The sequence below is a fragment of the Gallus gallus genome, chromosome Z (genome assembly GCF_016699485.2).
Source record: "Gallus gallus isolate bGalGal1 chromosome Z, bGalGal1.mat.broiler.GRCg7b, whole genome shotgun sequence".
Taxonomy (NCBI): domain Eukaryota; kingdom Metazoa; phylum Chordata; class Aves; order Galliformes; family Phasianidae; genus Gallus; species Gallus gallus.
The window spans coordinates 44612642-44631683 of record NC_052572.1 but is presented as its reverse complement, the minus strand read 5'-3'; the positions used below and the strand labels follow the sequence as shown (position 1 = coordinate 44631683).

At 39.5% G+C, this 19042-nt stretch overlaps 1 protein-coding gene across 3 annotated transcripts in view; it reads left to right on the top strand.

The window, feature by feature from the left end:
• DIRAS2 (DIRAS family GTPase 2) overlaps window positions 1-19042 on the top strand; it is a 70314-nt gene that overhangs the window by 28875 nt on the left and 22397 nt on the right. Inside the window, exon 1 of one of the 3 annotated variants that reach the window (XR_006932432.1) lies at window positions 8331-8509. The exons of the other annotated variants lie outside the window; for them this stretch is intronic. The gene's annotated coding sequence lies outside the window, so the exon portion shown is untranslated. Of the gene's footprint in view, window positions 1-8330; window positions 8510-19042 lie in introns of those variants that run through there. 3 annotated transcript variants of the gene reach the window in all.

Below are 19042 nucleotides of genomic sequence, written 5' to 3'. Positions count from 1 at the left end.
ACTGTGTTTGTCACTGTTGTTATCTTTGCAATGGTTCAGTGTTTCTGTTATAAAAATATTGTTTGTGGAATTCCATTTATAATATAAGTGCCTTTGTTGCTGGGAACATTGATTATAGCTCTTGCCCGGGGAATTCGGTGTTCCCGTGCCCTGGGCAAGTAGGCAGACTGCATTACCCAGCAACGGATACTTTATAAGCGGCTGCTATATGGTGTGAATGTTAAATACTGGATCCAAGGTGTGAGTGGTGTTATAGTGTGATCTGAGAGAAATTGGATGCTTGTTACACCCTGAAAATAATTGCAACCCTGTGTTTGTTGGTAGAAGCTTAACCTGTAATGCTGTCCAGTAATTACACTGGAACTTAGGAGACTGGCATTTCTGTTGGGGTTGTGAGCCAGGGTTTAAAGATGAACACGTTATCAGACTTAACTGATATACTGGCTATAAGTTGTGGACCTTTGGGAACAACAAAGAATCGATAAGATTTAATATGGGGGTAGCACAGAGAAAGGAAGTTCCCAGGAGAACCCCACTTGGACGTATCTTGGCTCACTGGCGAGATGTTGCCGGGAAGCCTGGGGGCACCCTGAGGAGGAAAATTTTAAGTATTGTAATCAGTGGCGGTTGTTACAGAAGCTGGAAAGCGGTGGAAAAGGCCTGTAAATGGCACTTTGAATTACAATACCCTTCTGCAGTTAATGTTGTTTTTGCGGAGGGAGGGCAAATGGTAGGGCAAATGGAAGGAAGCCACCTAGGCTGATAGGCTCTTCACCCCCGCCCCCGGAATCACCCTGGATGGCAGCAGGATTGTGGTATGGGGCCGACCCAAGAACCGATGGTGTTAGCATTAGAAAAGGAGAAAAGGGTGGGGGAAATCCCTTAAATAACTTCCCTCTCTTCAATTTCTAAAGCAATGCAAGCGACAGTGACCTCTCCAGAGAAGGGGAGTGGCCGAGCTGCTGATCCCGTGCAGGGTCCTAGAGAGAGTGTGCACTCTCGATTACTGAGGGAATTGGAACAGCGTAAACGGGACCCGGAGAGTTTTCCTTTCCTCTTCGGGAAGTCTCCTTAGGTCAAAGGGAAATACGGTACGCTAATGCCTGCCGTTTTTACTAGCAGAAAGGTTAGGAGTCTCAAGAAGGAAATGAATTCCATAATTGAGGGTCCCATAAGAGTAGCGTGACAATTAGATCAATTTCTAGGGCCTAATTTCTATGTTTATCGTGGGTAGGTTGTTTACTGGAGAAGAAAGAGGCAAGATTAGGTGGGCAGCTGTGCAAGTGAGGGAAAGGAATACAGAGGGAAGTTTGGGCCCTGGAGAGAGGCAGAGAGAGGAAGGATCCAGAGGGTAAATTGGACTGATTATTGTCACTGTCTTTGTGACTGTTGAACATAAATGGAGAAATGGGACCAGTTTTATAATTGAGTACCCTAACCATGGGACCAAGTGCTGGGTGTTTGTGGAAGTTGAAGAATTGTATTGTTTGATTTGTGGATTTTGAAGGGAGTGGGAGAAACTGTTTTGATGGTACATGGAGGTACAATTGTTAATGGTATATGGAAGTGTAATTGAGGGTACAAACAGTGGAATATCTGTAATGATGAGAGTTTGGAAAGTGAAAAGGGCTTGGGAAAGACAGACTGAGGAAGGCAAAGATGAGCAAGGTGTAACAGGGATGCCCATACCGAGAAGAGAGGTGAGGGATCTGGAAAAATGATAGAGAGACAGAGATAGCAAGGAAGGAAGGAAATTGGGAAGAACAATAGCAGCTGTTACTGTTGCTGCACTAGAACAGGGTCTGAGGACCCAGAGATTCCCTCAGGGAAGAAGTAAGGGTCAGCCTGGAAGGGCTCAGGGAGAGTTCCACCCCCACTGGACCAAAAGCAGCTGGGGAAGCAGGGTAAAGAGGCTTACATTTTGATGCAGGCGCCTCTTATTCTGTGCTACATCAAGAATTGTTACCCGTAGATGATTTTTGTAATAGTTGTAGAAGCTACTGGCAAGAGAAGCTTACTTTTTGCAGACCAATTAAATACAGCTAGGAGAACAAGTAGGAATACATAAATTCTTGTACATGCCAGGTTCTCCAAAACCATTACTTGGGCATGACATATTAGAACAGTTGAATTCAGTAAAGATTAAATTCAGTAAAGAAAATTGGAGCTAAGTATCAAACAAGACCAATTGACTGAAAATTTTAAGCCTGGCTTTAAACACAAACTGGGGAAAGCAATGTTGTACCCCCAGAAATTACGTAAATCCTAAATCAGGTATACACAGGATTTCAGGCATCAGGAATTCCTGGCAGAGCCAAAAGGCAGCCCAGTAGAAGTTAAGTTAAAGATGGGAGCCAGCCCAGTCAGGGTAAAGCAATGTCCTTTGAGGATGTGAGATTGTAGGAGGATAAAGGAAATAATAAATAACTTTTTAGATTTAGGACTATTAATTGGATAGGAGTCCAAATACAAGACCCCAATCTTGCCAATGAAAATTGGATGGCAAGAGCCATAGTTTGACACAAGATTTGAGAGCAATTAATGAGTAGGTGGGGTTTGCCATTCTGGATTTGCAGGACACCTTTTTCTGCCTGGTTTTGCCAAAGAAAGTGTAAAAAAAAGAAAATTCAGTTAACCTGGACAGTGTTACCCAGGGTTGTGAGAACAGCCCAGTGATTTGTGAGAAGTGGTCAGCTCGTGAGCCTGAGACTTGGGTTCCTCCATCCCAAGGTGGAACTTTACCCATGGATGCCACAGTAACAAAAGAGGACTGCACAATGGACTGGGAGATTGCTGAATTTCTTGGTTTCAGTGGTTATCAAGTTTCTCAACTGAAAGCTCAACTGATCAAAGAGGAGGAAGGAAGCAATTTGCTGAACGCCCAAGACAGCGACACAGAGCTACCTCCAATCCAGCAGTGTGCGACTGCACAGAGACTGTCTGTGCCAGTGGGCCAGACCTACAGGAAGAACCATTGGATGGTGTGGAGGGTTCCTGCATTCATCGACAGAAGCAGTTTTGTGAGACAAGGAAACTGTAAGGCAGGATATGGAGTAACTGCTACTTACCAGGTAATTGAAGCAAAACTATTACCTGTGGGGACTTCCACTCAGAAGGCTGAAATAACTGCCTTGAGAAGAACCTTACAGATGCTAAATGCACTTTTGGGGTGGTACCCACTCATGGTACCATCTGGAAAGAGCGAGGATTGCTTTCACACAAGGAGAACAAATTCAGCATGATGTAAATCTACCAAAGAGCGTGGCTGTTATACATTGTAAAGGACATCAGAAGAGTGACACTGTACAGGAAACTGGAAATATGGTGCTGGATCAGGGGACAAAGCAGGCAGCTGAAGGAAAAAGTGGTGAACTGACTTTAATTCCAGATGGTAAACTTAAAATCTCTGAACCAGAGTCAGAACCTATAAGGTATTCTAGAGGGGATAGGAATCTAATTAATGATTTAAAAGGGAAGAGAGCAAGCTGACAGATGGGTGCGTACCCAGACAGACACTCTGTTGTGCCCTTTAGTATGTTATGGAAATAGGTTCTAAGGGAACATAATAAAATGTACTGGGGGAACAGACACTATAAAGTAGTAATTATATGATCCTAGTACCAGGAACAGGGTACAAGTGTGGCCTATAGAGAAAGGGAGCCTTCCAGGGCAACAACGGCAAATTGATTTTTTGGAACTGCCAGGAAAAAGAAGGGTTTTGTTATATGCCAGTTCTAATCAATACCTTTCCAGAGGCTTTCTCTTGCAGGCCCAACAAAGCACAGGAAGTAACTAAAGTATTGTTACAGGAGACAATTCCAAGATTTGGGTTCCAGCGACTATTTCCTCTGATTGAGGGCCTCACTTTGTAGCTAAGGTAGTAGCACAAGTAAGCCAACTATTAGTGACTGACTGGCAATTACATACTCCCTATCAGCCATAGTCAAGTGGTCAAGTAGAGAAAATGAATCATCTGATCAAATTGCAAATTGTTAAGTTAGGGCAGGAGGCTGGGTGACTTGGCCCCAAGCATTACCATTGGCTTTACTGAGAATAAGAACCAAACCTCAAGTGAAGGAAGGACTAAGCCCATTTGAAATATCATATGGTAGGCCATATATGATTCAGAATTGTACTTCAAATCAAGTAGGTGAAGAGACTTTGACAGGATATATAATAGGCCTGCAACAGCAGTCGGTTTTGGGTGTAAGGGCAAGAGGATTGGATGGACCAGTTCATAATGTCAAACCTGGAGATTATGTATATGTCAAATCGCTCTCAGATTCACCGCTCCAGCCCAAGTGGGAAGGACCGTTTTTGGTAATATTAACATCATGCACAGCAGTCAAGGTGAAAGAACAGGCATCGTGGATTCATCATCTTCGAGTCAAGAAGGCAATGAAACCACTGTGGACTGTTGAAGAGAGGGAACCTCTTAAACTTAAACTTAAGAAGACGTAATAACCGAATAATCTGCCAAAAGAATTTGCTAGGACATAGAAAAGGGGGGAACTGAATAAAAGGCTAATCTGTTAGGTTGTTAAGAGTAGTTGAGCATGAACAATGGGAGCGATATGGGGCCATTACTTAGGGGTGGGGTTTGGGGCGAAGAATTGGTATGGAATATTGTACTGGAATCAATTGTAATAGCCACTCCTTGTACCATAAATATGCATGTATTCCCTCTAGAAAGAGGGATGTTTACCTGCTTTCAGTGTGCAGGCTAGGAAGGAGTTATCTCCTCTGCACCCAGTCGGCTGAATAAAACATACCTGCTCTACAAATACTTCATGGTTATAAAGTTTGTTCCACAAATCACGTGTTTAATGAATAAACAAGGCATTGGGAATTTTGGCCAAATCTTTTGATTTAAATGTCTCAGTTTCCCCTGCATTTTGACAAGGAGCTAGAGAACCTACAAGGTAGATGTGAAGAGAAAGGGCTTTTTTTTTTTTTTTTTTTTTTTTTTTTTTTTTTTTTTTTTTTGGCTTGTTTCATTTAGGGTTTTGTTGTTGTTCTTTTCTTGTATGATATTTTGAGCAAAAGTGTTCTGTTCACAGTCTGAATATACAGTGTCATCATACTATAGAGATAGTGGATAGTTTTCTGACAGATACATTGGTTTGTTATAGGTTCTGTTACCTAAATGGAATGTCTCGCTCTACAGACTTCAAGTGTATTTACTTGTTTCTTTATTTGTTCATAAATACTGACATGAATGCGCAGAGAACAAGAGCTACATGATTTTAAAATATAGTTCAGCTAAACCAATGGAATTGCATGAGGATGTTGAAAATATGTTGCTGGGTTTGACCTATCTACAGTACAGGAATGCAAAGACTAAGTCTGTTCTGAAAAACATGGAAATTGGTGGAACATCCAGTATGATTTGACTTGGTGGCACACTACAAGTCATTTAAAACTTTGCAATTCAGAGTATTTCAGAAGAAAATCTAGCTGTAGAAATACAGATGCCCACTCATTTAACCTTCTTTAGTCACTGCAGAATAATCAAATATGGCAGTTTTTCTACTTTGCTTTGTAACTTTTGTATGTCATCCATTAAAACTGTGGTCATCTCTGATTTTCTTCACTTTTTTCACTGCCTGTTAGGGACAGAATGCCGTGGTGTATGTTAAAAATGTGATTTGACTTTTATTCTGATTCTCTTTGTCCTTCAAAAGACTATAGACATAATACTTTTTGTTTGTTATTTCCATTCCATCTTCTGATTGACCTTTGTCATGTCTTTCTGTTCAGTACCGTAGGTTGAACTTTCAGGGAGCTGAACCTGAAACTCTACCACATTTGAAGTAGTTTTTTGTCTATCCTATGGCCATCTTTCCTTTTCATGTTACATAGAAATCTGATTGCATTTAACATATTTCTGACTAGAAGCTTCTGCTTGTTTTGCTTAAAATCTGAGCACATTGAAAGGAATTAGGTGAAGAATTTGCTTGTGTATTGTGATTAAGATCTATCCACTAATACTAATAATAGTAATGCTGAAAACTCCTTTGAACTATTCTGTCAATGCAAAGGGCTGAAAATGAAATGGTTGCAGCTATGACTTGCTCTGCTCTCTTTCACAGATGTTTTTCTATGAAAAAGCAGTTGAAAGATCCTTGTAATGAAAATAGCACTGTAAGAAATAACAGGGCTAATTTATTTGCTTGGAATTGCTTTGTCCCGGCTTTCAAGACCGGGATTGTTACAACGGGGAAAAAAATGTGAAAGGAGAGACCAAAAGAGTACAGAATTAGCCGAAAGTAACCATTCTGTGGGAGAGGATGTAAATGGTTAAGCAAAAAAATCCGAACCACAAGAGGCTAAATTTAATCTTACTGATATTGGAATTGTGATAAAAAGATTGTAAAATGATCAGAATTTTCCTGCCTGATTCTATATCTTTTGAATAATGATGCATGTTTTTCAAAATCTATTTATGTAACACATCATAGAATAAGTTTATTGCCAGAGTCAACAATTTTAATGCCACTGGTTTCAAGATAGCCACAGTTAAAACTTAAACCTGCTCTGTATATTGCCCTTTTAATCCTTCCTCAGAGGTTTAGAACTGAAACAAATATCCTCCCACATAAAATTTAGAAATTGTACTCCTTTAGAATTACTTTTTTTCAGGGTGAGGTATATTGAAATAGATTTTTTTTTAATAGCTGCAGTGCCAAAGGAGAGAGTAAGTTGCTATTATTGGCTATTCAGGTACTGTAGATCTGCAGAAAATGCAACAGATGGCCAAATCTGGTTTGTTTTTTTTTTTACTTCTAAAAAAGATCTAATCTCAAATACTATATGAACTATCATTTTAAGTTGTTTTTTTTTTTTTTTTTTTTTTTTGGTTTGGTTTGGTTTGGTTTGGTTTTTTTTGGTGCCTGATGAGTGGAGAATCTATTTTGGTGACTGAATCCTGTCTCAGTATAGCTTTCTGTTCTGAATTTCCAGACAGACTTATGAACTTTAAAAAAATACATTGAGAATCTCATTGAGAAACTCTTGCTTTCTAATTTCTGACATAAATGTCTGCATGTGGTATTTCTGAAAATTACTTAATAAGTAGTGTCTAAGGAACAGATTAAAAAAAGAGTTAATATAACTTGTGTTGAACCGTTATGTTCAAGTAAACTTATTTTAAGGATTCAAATAATGAGGAAAATGAGGCACATCAGACCACAAGGTCACAGTCAGCTATCCTGGAAGTAATGGGTCTTTGTGTTTCACGCTTATTTGCTTTGTGATGTAACTATGTTTACTACAGGCTTCATCAGAGCATGAGGTCATATGAAGATCTCAATATAATGCTGATTGATACAGGATTTAGGAACTGTATTTCAAACATACATGTCTTCTGCAGACTTATGTGTGCTAATCACTACTGCATACAGTCTTATTCAAAATTGAGCAATGAAGATAAGAGTACTGAGCACAGGAAGGCAACTGTCAATAATGTGAGGCCACAGTCTGGACGTACAGTATCTGTTGAAAGACAACAGCTGGTTAAAGACCATAGTGCAATTCACAAGTTTCTTTAATCAGTCTAAATTTTGTTTGAACAGTGTAACCTGTTATTTTGTTCACCCTATAAAAGCATGATTAAAAATATTTTTTGTTGTTCTGGCCAAAGATGGGATTATTTGTACTGATGCTTTTTTAGAGTTACTGCTTCGCTGGAGTGAGGATGGCAGTCTCATGCCTAGATAATGAGAAATCCAGTCATTCACTCCAATAATAAGTTTCAGATTTTGCTTTGTGGAAGAAGAACAAAACCTGAGCCTGCAGGCTGTGGGCAGTGTGACCGTCTTCAGATCTGATGCTACAGTTATTGTTTGACACTGAAAACTGGGCTAATCTTTGTTTAGAAAAAAAAAAAGAAGAAGAAGAAGAAGAAAGTATAAGATTACTGAAATCATCAGCAGAAAGGAAGAACTCTGTCATTCAGTGTTCTTATCATTGGTTATAAGCACGTAATGGATGAGGCCAGACTCTTTTTAATGGTGCCCAGCAACAAAACAAGGGGCAATGGGCACAGACTGGAACATAGCTTCCTATATATATATAGTTCCATATAAACATGAGGAAAAACCATTTTACTTGGAGGACCACAGAGCACTGGAACAGACTGCCCAGAGAGGTTGTGGGGTCTCCTCTGGAGATATTCAGAACCCACCTGGATGCTCTTCTGTGCAACCTGCTGTAGGAAATTGCTTTAGCAGGAGTGTCATGGTTTTATGATTTTTGGTTATCGGTATTCCACATCATAACATCATGCAGTATACTGGGAGTTAAGAGCAAATGCTCTAGTTCTGGGTACTTGTCTGGAAGAGAAGAACTACATTCCCCAGAAGACTGTTCAAGCACTGTTATCATTCCTGCTCAGGGGAACAGACATAAGGCCTGTAGGTCACCTGACCTGAGTCTTCTCGTCTCGTCATGCTCGCTTTCGGATCATCTCGCTGCTGCTCCCAACTACACGCAAGGCTTCAGTGTTACTGTAAGGCCTTTAGCTCTCAGACAATCTTTCTCTCAATTATATTTGATATTATTAACAATTATATTGTATTATATTGTATTATAGTGTGTTATCGTGCATTCCGATACTATATTTAGTAAATTAGTTTGTTTCTCCTCAGATCGTTGCTGCTGTTTTTTTTTTAATTATTCTTTCTTGTGGGGGCTCCCCTGTTTCCCTTTTCCAGAGGCGCGGATTTTGAAAAAAATCCCTCCGCCCCACTAGTCACGGAACCGGGCCGGACCAGCCCATAAACTGTCGACACAGGAGGTTGGATTGGATGCTTTCCAGAGGTCCCTTCCAACCCTTGTAATTCTGTGATTCTGTGAATATTGAGATAATCTTTTGTCTATACAAATTTAGTGAAAGACTCAACTCTTGTATTTTCATTTATTTTAAAATCAGTGAAGATCAGCAGGACATGCTGATATTTTGCAAATAATAGTACATGGAACACTGACCCCTCCAAAAATAGAAAGAAACTGGGATACTGCATTTAGTCAAGCTGTCCAAACCATGCAGACATGTAAATCTGAAATGTTAACTGAAGTAATAGAATTATTATTAAGTGCTGCTTTTGCAAATGAAGCTCCAGGTTTGAACTGGATTTTGCAGCTTCATCTGGTATTGGGAAGCACCAATCTCTTCCCAGCGGAAATGCCATGGTTGTCACATTTATTGGTAGTCCTTGTAAAGTTCACTGAAACCAAGATATTTTTAAAGAAGCATACAAATCTCAACAAAGATGTCTCTTACAATGAAAGGCAAATTGCAAGACCAAACAGCTTCTCTGTTGTTCTCTGTTGCTTGGAGATAGGTGAAGGACTTTGATGAAATCTTTCAAAATACTCCTCTCCCTCTTGCTTTCTCTAATAGCTCCTGTCTCTGGGATGAAGCCTTTGTGATTCACTAGGGCAGATTAGCAATCCATCTCTAAGCAAATCTTTTCCAGATACTATGTTCCTGCCCAAAATTTGCTTTAATAAACTGCTGGCCTATATCCAATTTGTATGCATTAACATAGTTTCCCTTGAAATTATATCAAGGAGTTTTCATAAATGAAACATTCAAAAGCCACAGAGCAGTGAATTAAAATGATTGGGTTTAGGTGTGAAACACCAGCAAATTTAGCAGGGAAAGAACATTTGCTAGGTTTAGTGAGATCGTGTTACCCACAGAATGATCAAATGGTAGTGGTTAATGCAAGTGCCAGCAGAATTGATTTTGGCAGAATATACTCACATTCATCCTTGTTCCAGGACAGCAACAGCTACAGAACAGAACAGCTAGGTCCCAGTTCTCAGCTCTATAAACTGGGATATCTCGTAGTATAATTATAATGAAGGTGGGCTTTCGTCCACTGATGATTTGGCTTAACATTGCTTAATCATATCTCCCTTAGAAAGGGCAACAGAAACAGCATGCTTCTTTGAGCTAGTCCAGAGATATTTTACAAAACAGCAAGAGAGCTCTGTTAAGCACAAAAGTTTCTGTGTCCATTGTAGGTATTTCCTATATAAAAAATCAGTTTATTATGAGGAAAAAAATGATGAAAATCTACCAGCCAAGTTTTGTCTTAAGTGGAAGTCCACAAAGCTTGAGTGTAACAACAAAGACTCTGATGTCGTGAGTGTTACTGCTGTGACCATGTCATAACTGTCTGTATAGGTAGATGGGCCCTTCAGAACAAATTCTGTTCTAAGAAATACCATTTATATCCAGCTTATTGTGAGTTACTCAGTATGCAATAGTGTTAGTTGACATTAGTGGAAATGTTTGCATTGCTGCACAGTGAATAAAGCTATTTAGAATCATAACACTGTGTGGCCAGCGGGCGTTTTGGACATTTCTAAATGCAGCATACCTCCTTGTAGCAGTGGATAGAAGTTCTAGCAGAGGTCCAGAAGTACAATCATCACGTCTCTGAAGGCATCTCACTGCAGTTTTCAGTAGAGTCAATTACTTTGAGAAAAGTGCTGAGTTGAGATGACTGTGCTGTTTTTAATTTTGGAGCTAGCTTATTTGGCACAGATTTAAGTACCTCTACACAGACTACATTGTGTTCTTTAGCCATACTCCAAAAGGCCCAGAATTCATGAACTGAAGCTGTAACACTTTCTTGCATCCAAATCTACCATCTTTATTCAAGAGAAGTGTTTGGAGGACTGATGTATTTGTCTAGCAGGTGGCAGCCCAGGTACTGGGAGGCCTGTAAAGCTCTCTAAACAAAGCCACATTCTTGATTATTAAAAGCCTATGTTTCAGTAACAGTGGCAAAGAGAAGAGTGTAAATAGCTTGCAGAAGTGATACAATTTCTTTTTTTTCTTTCTTTTTTTTTTCTGAAGTACTTAAATGAACGTGATTATACTTTTATGGAAATGTGCTACATTAGTATTCTTTATTTCTTTTTAGGGCTACTAAATACTATATATTTCTTTTATGTTTTTACAGTATAACGGCACACAGCCCACACAGTAGGTAATTTAAATGAACAGCAGGCATTCAAATTACACTGAAAGGGCTATTATATTTCAAGCAGGAACATTTTTATTATAGTCACTTTCATGACATCCTACAGGATGCATATATTTTTTTCTTATTTCTTCATCTCAGACCAACATGAAACCAGCTGTGATAAATGGGCATTTCTGAGATGCCCATGAACAATTTATGAATACAGGTACCTCACCTTTTTGTTACTAACATATTTTGTACAGAGGAAAATTTTTATTTTGTACTCAGGAGCAGTAGCATGAACTGCATGCGGGAAGCCTCATCATATACTCAATAATCCACAGTTCTATTCAGAGCAGACAGCTACTAATGACATTATCCAGCCCAGTAATCAGGGATTTATGTACCAGGGCTTCCCAAAACTATTATCACAGCAGTAAAGGGAGGCAGCGGCTCTGTATTTTCTGTTTGCATTTGACCTTTTATCAAGCATCGGACCTTGATGCAGCCTTGACTGTTTCCATCTTGTTTTGGAATGAATCTGACAATTTTTCATGGAGTTTTACTAGGACAATAACTAATAGTAGCCCTACCCTACATGTTTAGCATATCTGTTTTCTGAACTCATTAGTTTTCTCCTTTCTGACCCCCTCTGCCTCTCTCAAATCCAACGCTATAGAAGCTGTACTCCACTAGTCATGCTATCCCAGCAGTAGAATACTGGACATTGTTCACGATCACCCAAATTAATAAGCTAAAAAAATTGGGATTTGTTCAGTAACCAAATAATGATTTTGCAAACTCTCAATCACCTTGAAAGGAAAAGAAACATATCTAGGGATTTCTAAAAATGCATATTATTTAATGAATGCTATGAAGCCTAAAAGATTGTTGGTGACTAGGCATTGAAACAGGGACTTAAACATTTAGGTTGGATATTAGGAAATTTTTTTCTTTGGAAGTGGTCGGGTGCTGGAATGGGCTCCCTAGGGAGGTGGTTGAGTCAGTGTCCCTGGAGGTGTTCAAGTAATGCGTACATGTGGCACTAAGGGACATGGTTTGGTGGGGAAATATTGATGATATGTGGACAGTTGGACTTGATGATCGTGGAGGTCTTTTCTAATCTTGGTGATTCTATGATCCAATGATCTTTGTTAATCTTTCTATGTCAGGCTCAGGTTATGTCTTTACCAATGTCACTGGTGTGAAATATATAGATATTGAAAGGAGTTAATAATGACTCAATTCTGGAAGCAGTCTTGCCAAAGGGACTCACCACAAAAGCAATTTTACTCTCATCCATGAAACCACAGTAAGACTGCTTCTACTCCCTTGACCAGCAGTGAAGATGTATAATCAGAATCCAGTGAAAATGACTGAAACTTATGCTTGTGAATGATAGAAGTATTCTGAAATACCCCGGTCCTTAAGGCCACAGCAGCAGTATCATAATAAACCTAAATAACTAACAGGAGGTGCTAGTGTGCAGAAAGCTCTGCTAAGACTCAGCAGGGTCTACTCTACTCAAGAGTCACTGTGGACTAGATGACCTTGGACAAACAAATACATGTCTCTGGGCTTCAGATCTGGTTGTAGGAGGACAAGGTTTGGATTAGGTCTGGATTATGGATTTTGGATTATGATCTGACAGGTATTTGGGAAAATGTAAATATCAAATGAATAGCTTTCTTGAAATATTATTCAGAAGGGTAAATAACTTCCTCCAAATGAATATATAAGAATGATAAATTTCTGCCAAGACATTTTGCTTACACCACACTATCCCTTGTGAGATTGTTCCTCATACTTTGGCTAACACTGTTGGTGAGGTGGCTTTGAATTTCATCATGTCCAGTGAAAAACCTGCACTTTGCATTCTTTAAGGTCATTAATAGCAAATACAGAATAAGAGGCTCATGGTTTTTGTTGTTTTTGTTGTTGTTTTTGTTTTTTTTGTTTGGTTTTTTTTTTCCGATTAAGCTGTTGAATATGATAATTCAAGAGGAAGAAGTTATGTAAGTCATGTTCTTCTTTTCTATTGTGCCAATTCCGCATTTTTGCATAGCTAACAAGTTTCTCTCAAGATAATTTATTTTGAGAGATAGTATAATTCCTGATTATATGAGGAACCATTGAGAAGAGAGGCTGTCCTTGTAAAAAGGACAAATGTATCTGACTCACTGGCTTCTGCAGTGAGTCCATAGTGATGATATTAAAATGCAGCAAGTGCTGAAAATGATGAGGTGTCACTAATGCCAAAACATTATCTGCAGGTATGGATAGGTGCACTGATCCTACAAAAAGTCTTAAAATATTAAGAAATTTAATAGACAAATATGAAGGAAGAACCATAAAGGAAACCGAAGTATCACCATAACATAAGGCAGAGATAGAAACATTCCTGTCGTTTTCATGGAAACTCAATTAAGATATGGCATAATATTAGGCAGTGACATGGAGGAATCTACCAGACATATTATCAACTGGCTTTCGCTTTTCTATTAGTAACTTAGTTTTCATATCTGGAAATGAGTATAACATTTTTGCCTGAATGTGGTAGTCATTATAGGATGATTCTTTGGGGGGGATGGAGGCAGACCTCTGTAACATGAGGTGGTGTTAGGCTGTTTGCATTGCTGGTATAAGCCTTCCTAATCAATGCCAAGAACAGGATGTGTGGAAGGGATAGTCTGATCAGCTTTCACTCTGATAAGCAATGTCAGCTAATCTGCTGTGCAGAAGCAGAGGAGGACACAGCACAATATTGTCGTAACTGCCATCCCAGCATGTTCAACACCATCACCAGGGGGAGATTTTAGCAGACTCAACCAATGTTGCTTAACTGCAGTCAGGTGACACTGTGTGTTCCTTTTTTAATCTCGATAGGTAAATATGAATTTCAATATAGAAGATAGAACTTCTGTTGAATCTGCAGCTATTCTTGGAAGGTATGGAGTACTACTTGTTAAAACATTGCTAGAGACGCATAACATTTCTATAAAGACAGAAATGCTGATGGGAGGATAGAATCAGTGGAGTAAAGGACTGGCAGAATGGGACCCGGAAAGTGAAGTGACAAGAAAGAAAGAGACATGCTCTTAACCTTGCTTCACAGCACATATCTTATTCAGGAAATAGATTTCTCACTAATATTGGTACTAATAGATTTGTACACTGGGCCAAATAGTGCCACAGTATTTAACATATAATGATGGATAGGAGAGAAAATTGGTAGATAGTACTTGAAAACTGTAAGGCCCAACTAAAAAGATAACATTGGCAGCTATAGAGTTCTGTTATCCTCTGTACATCCTAAAGAAAGAGATGAACAACAGTGCACAGCTCTGGATAAAATGGCATCAAGATCAAAGACAACATTAAGATATAACTTCATCTAATCTAGTTAACAGATGTGAGAGTTTATACTAGACAAGAATTGTGAAGATGAAAAAGTCATACTGGTATTCTGGGTATACCGCAGAAACCAGAGAATTGCTTACAGTGTGCAAATTTTGTGCACAGTGTAGGACTTCAAGACGAATGCCATTCTTGTCCCTGAACATTTCTGCAAAAACATGAGAAATTATACTTTTAGTAGTAGAAGAGTATCACGTTAGTGATGTTCAGGTCTAATTATCAATTCCCTGTTGCTTCCTGCTTTGGTACTCTGATTCTACTCTTTGCATGGTGTTTCAGGGTACATTTGGATCTGAGAGACAGGATGTCTCAGGAGCAGAGGGAAGCAAACTACACACTTAGAGCATCACAGAGGGTTACAAGTTTTATTCAATACACACACACACACTGGCATCCATTTTAGATAATCCCAGTAAGTGGCAAGCAGAAACTCTCTAAGCAAGTGCACTATTACTTACTAACCTTTGAGAGACGGCAAAACGCTGAAAAGGAGAGAGGAGGAACATGCTGGCAGTGGATTCAGTAGGTAGAGTAGGGAGTCCCCTGATTCAAAGTGCAATTCTCCTTTCTCTCCCACTGCAGCCTCTCAACCTTCATTATCCCCACGGTCTACATGTTTTTTTTCTTGTACACTTGTACACTGTGCCTGTGTGGCCAGTGCATGATACAGAGCGAAGTGGAACACCTGCTTGCAAAACAAGTCCTTGCAAAAACGAGATAAACTACCAACGTCAACTCTCTCTACAAAAACAAAAACAAACAAACAAACAAAAGTCTTCCCTTAAAACTGTCAGAATGCTTTATTCCATCCCAGGATGATTCTTCAGTCAGGGGCCTGTACGTCCCTAACACATGTGGATACAAATTCAAAAGAAATTGGGGGCAGTAATCTGGAAAATAGAGACTCTTCATCTCTCACCACTCACATCCAATTGTCATTGTAATTGAGGGATCTGAGTACCAACTAGATCAATGATGTCAAGACAACCTATGATGAAAGTTTCAGTTTAAAGTAGGCAACAATAAGAACTGAAGAGAAAATTGGGAACTGTGACCTTGAACAAATAAAACTAGTGTATTTTGCAAAGGGTGTATTATGTTGTCTGTACTAAAAATGCCAAGACCTTCTATCTTCTGCACTCCAGATGATTAATAGAGAATACTTACAGCTAATACATCAACCAATTAGCCTTAAATGAAGAAAGCAATAGCAAGATTCAGACTGTTCTTTATTAAATAAGCACATAGCAAATAGGGATCTTATGAAGTACTGAAAGTGCAAAGGTAACATGATGGCTGTGCACACATATTCTTTTATAATTGATATAAATTCTAAACAGATATTACTTATGTATGTAAGTTATTTACATTTAAAGTGCTGCAAAAATAATGAACTCAATACATTAAATGGAAACATTATTTACCTTTATGAATCTTACACATAGTATCTTAATTTCTGGGTAATAATGGTAAATAAAATCCTTTTTCAATGATATTGAGTAATGTAATTATAACTCTTTCACCAGCTATAGAGTCTGTGAGCCCAATAATAGATTATACCTAACAGCAGCTGTAAAATTGGAATGGTGTTATCCTCCTTTTTAGGGATACAAGACAAGTAGATAGTCTATAAAATGAAGGACTTGCACAGTTATGGATTTTTTGTCCTTTTTAAAAAAAAATTATTGTCAAGAGTAATGAAAAGAGTTTTCATAGCTTCTGGATTTTTAGGACATTATATGAATATGAATCTAAGTCTTTGACTACCTAAAGTATCTTTCATCTCACTGTGAGCTGTCATTGCATTTGTAGTAGCTGATCTCTTCTGCTGATTCTCAGCTCTGGAAATTTGCTTCTCCATTGTTTTCAATTTCCTCTAAATATTGGTATAAAAAAGCATTTATGCTGCATAACATACTGACACCTGTGAGCAGCACAGTTATAATCAATGTCAATCATCTGATGACTGTCATTCATCTACATTTATCAAGTTACACATATCTTAACCTTCCTTTTCTGCAGAGGTTAACCTTCCTCATTCTGCCTGGGTTATTGTGGATCAAGGACAGTGCAGGGTTTATGGTGAATATTATTCTGCAAGAGAGAAGATTGTTGTAGATATACTGATATCCAATATTGTGTGATGGATGCTCATACAAGTCTGAAGATGTGATTCCCATCTTCAGAAAGGGCCAGAAAGATGATCCTGGTAGCTACTGGAAGTCTGGGAAAATGATTGCAATATACAGCAGTCTTAATCCTTGGGAAAAGCGAAGAACAAATGGGTATGGCAAATGTGATGCCCATCTTCAAAAAGGGCTGGAAAGATGATCCTGGTAGCTACAGTCTCCCCTTGGTGCCAGGGAAGGTTATGGAACAGATAATCTCGGGAGCCATCATGGATCAATTAGAGGTCAACCAGGGGATCAGGCCCAGTCAGCATGGGTTCATGAATGGTAGATCCTGTTTGACAAACCTGATTTCATTCTATGACATGGTGACCCACTAAGTAGTCTGCCTTGACTTCAGTAAAGCCTTTGACGCTGTCCTCCATAGCGTTCTCATGGAGAAGCTGGCTGCCCACAGTTTGGATGGGCATACTCTCCGCTGGGTGGAACACTGGCTGGATGGCCAGTCCCAAAAACTTGTGGTCGATGCAGTTAAATCCAGTTGGCAGCTGGTCACGAGCAGTGTCCTCCAGGGCTTGGTACTGGGGCTGCTTCTATTTAACATCTTTATTAATGATCTTGATGAGGGGATTGAATGCACTCTCAGTAAGTTTGCAGCCGACACGAAGCTGGGAGGGAGTGTTGATCTGCCTGAGAGGGGAAAAGTACTACAGAGGGTCCTGGATAGACTGGATCGATGGTCCAAGGGTAAACTGTATGAGTTTCAGTTGGGCCAAGCATTGGTCCTGCATTTTGGTCACAACAACCCCAGGCAACCCTACAGGCTTGGGGAGGAGTGGCTGGAAAGCTGCTTGACGGAAAGGGACCTTGGTGTACTGATGGACAGTTGGCTGAATATGAGCCATCAGTGTGCCCAGGTGGCTGAGAAGGCCAATGGCATCCTGCCTTGTATCAGGAATGGTGTGGTGAGCAGGACTAGGGAAGTAATCCTGCCCCTGTACTTGGCATTGGTGAGGCCTCACCTCGAGTGACTGTATTCAGTTTTGGGCACCTCAGTACAGAAAGGGCATGGAGGTGCTGGAGCAAGTCCAATGAAGGGCAACAAGGTTTGTGAAGGGCTTGGAGAATATGCCCTATGAGGGGCGACTGAAGGAGCTGGGGCTGTTTAGTCTGGGGAAGAGGAGGCTGAGGGGGAGACCTTATTGCTCTCTTCAAATACCTGAAAGGTGATTGTAGCGAGAGCAGGGTTGGTCTCTTCATACTGGTGACAGGTGACAGGATGAGCAGAAATAGCATCAAGTTGTGCCAGGCTAAGTTTAGTTTGGATATCAGGAAAAAACATCTTCTTTACAGAAGGGGTGGTTAGGCACTGAATTAGGTTCCCCAGGTAGGTGGTTGAGTGACCACATCCCTGGATGTGTTTAAAAACCATTTGGATGTGGTGCTCAGGGACATGATTTAACAGAGGGTTGTTAGAGTTAGGGTAGTATGGTTAGGTTGTGGTTGGACTTGATTTTTAAGGTCTTTTCCAACCTGAGCGATTCTATGATTCTACGATGTTATGAAGGTAGAAATGCTATATTTTGCTTCAGAGAATTCTTAATGATTTAGAAATGTAATAAAATCTTATTAAAAATATTAAATATTGTTTATGCATTTGTAAGGCAGCATAGTCACTTCATAAAGATTTATGCTGTACAGTTTATTGATGTTGAATCACTGTTTTATGTATACATGTGTTTGTCCATCATTTAATCATAGAATCATAGAATAGCCTGGGTTGAAAAGGACCACAATGATCATTGAGTTTCAACCCCCCTGCTATGTGCAGGGTCGCCAACCACTAGACCAGGCTGCTCTAAGCCAGAGCCACATCTAACCTGGCCTTGAATGCAACCAGGGATGGGGCATCCACAACCTCCTTGGGCAACCTGTTCCAGGTTAATGCCTATCTCTGAGGAGAAAGTAAAACTGTGAAGGTCTACAGTCCTTTTTTGCTTTGCAAAAAACTTTTTGTAAAGATGATGTACAGCTACATACAGCTGATGAAGCCAACACCTCTGATTTTTAAGTCAGAAATACAGAGTAGGAAGGTAACATGGTATTATTATAGATTGAAGGTAACTATTAGCCTCTATTAAGGGAAGAAGAGCCCACTCTCTTTGTGACATTGCATAGCTAAAACAGTAGTTTTCCAAGAAGTCAAGAACAGATGTTTTTATTTTATCTGCGGTGTGGTTTACTGACAGCATTCCAGAGAATCAGGAAGATTAGCAGGCAGAAAGCAACAGAAGACGAAACTGAGCCTAGCCCTTGTTCTCTGCTGGATGTTATTTGTCAAGATTGTGTTCTACCTTGTAGAGGAGAAACATCTTTACAAGTGAGTTCTTCATTTTAAACTTAAAGGGAATCTTGAGAAACTTTCTCATTTTTGTGTGCCATACCTGAGCCACAGACTGAATTTTGACCCCAGATCTGTACTTTTCAGTACATGTGTAGTTTTATGATAAATGT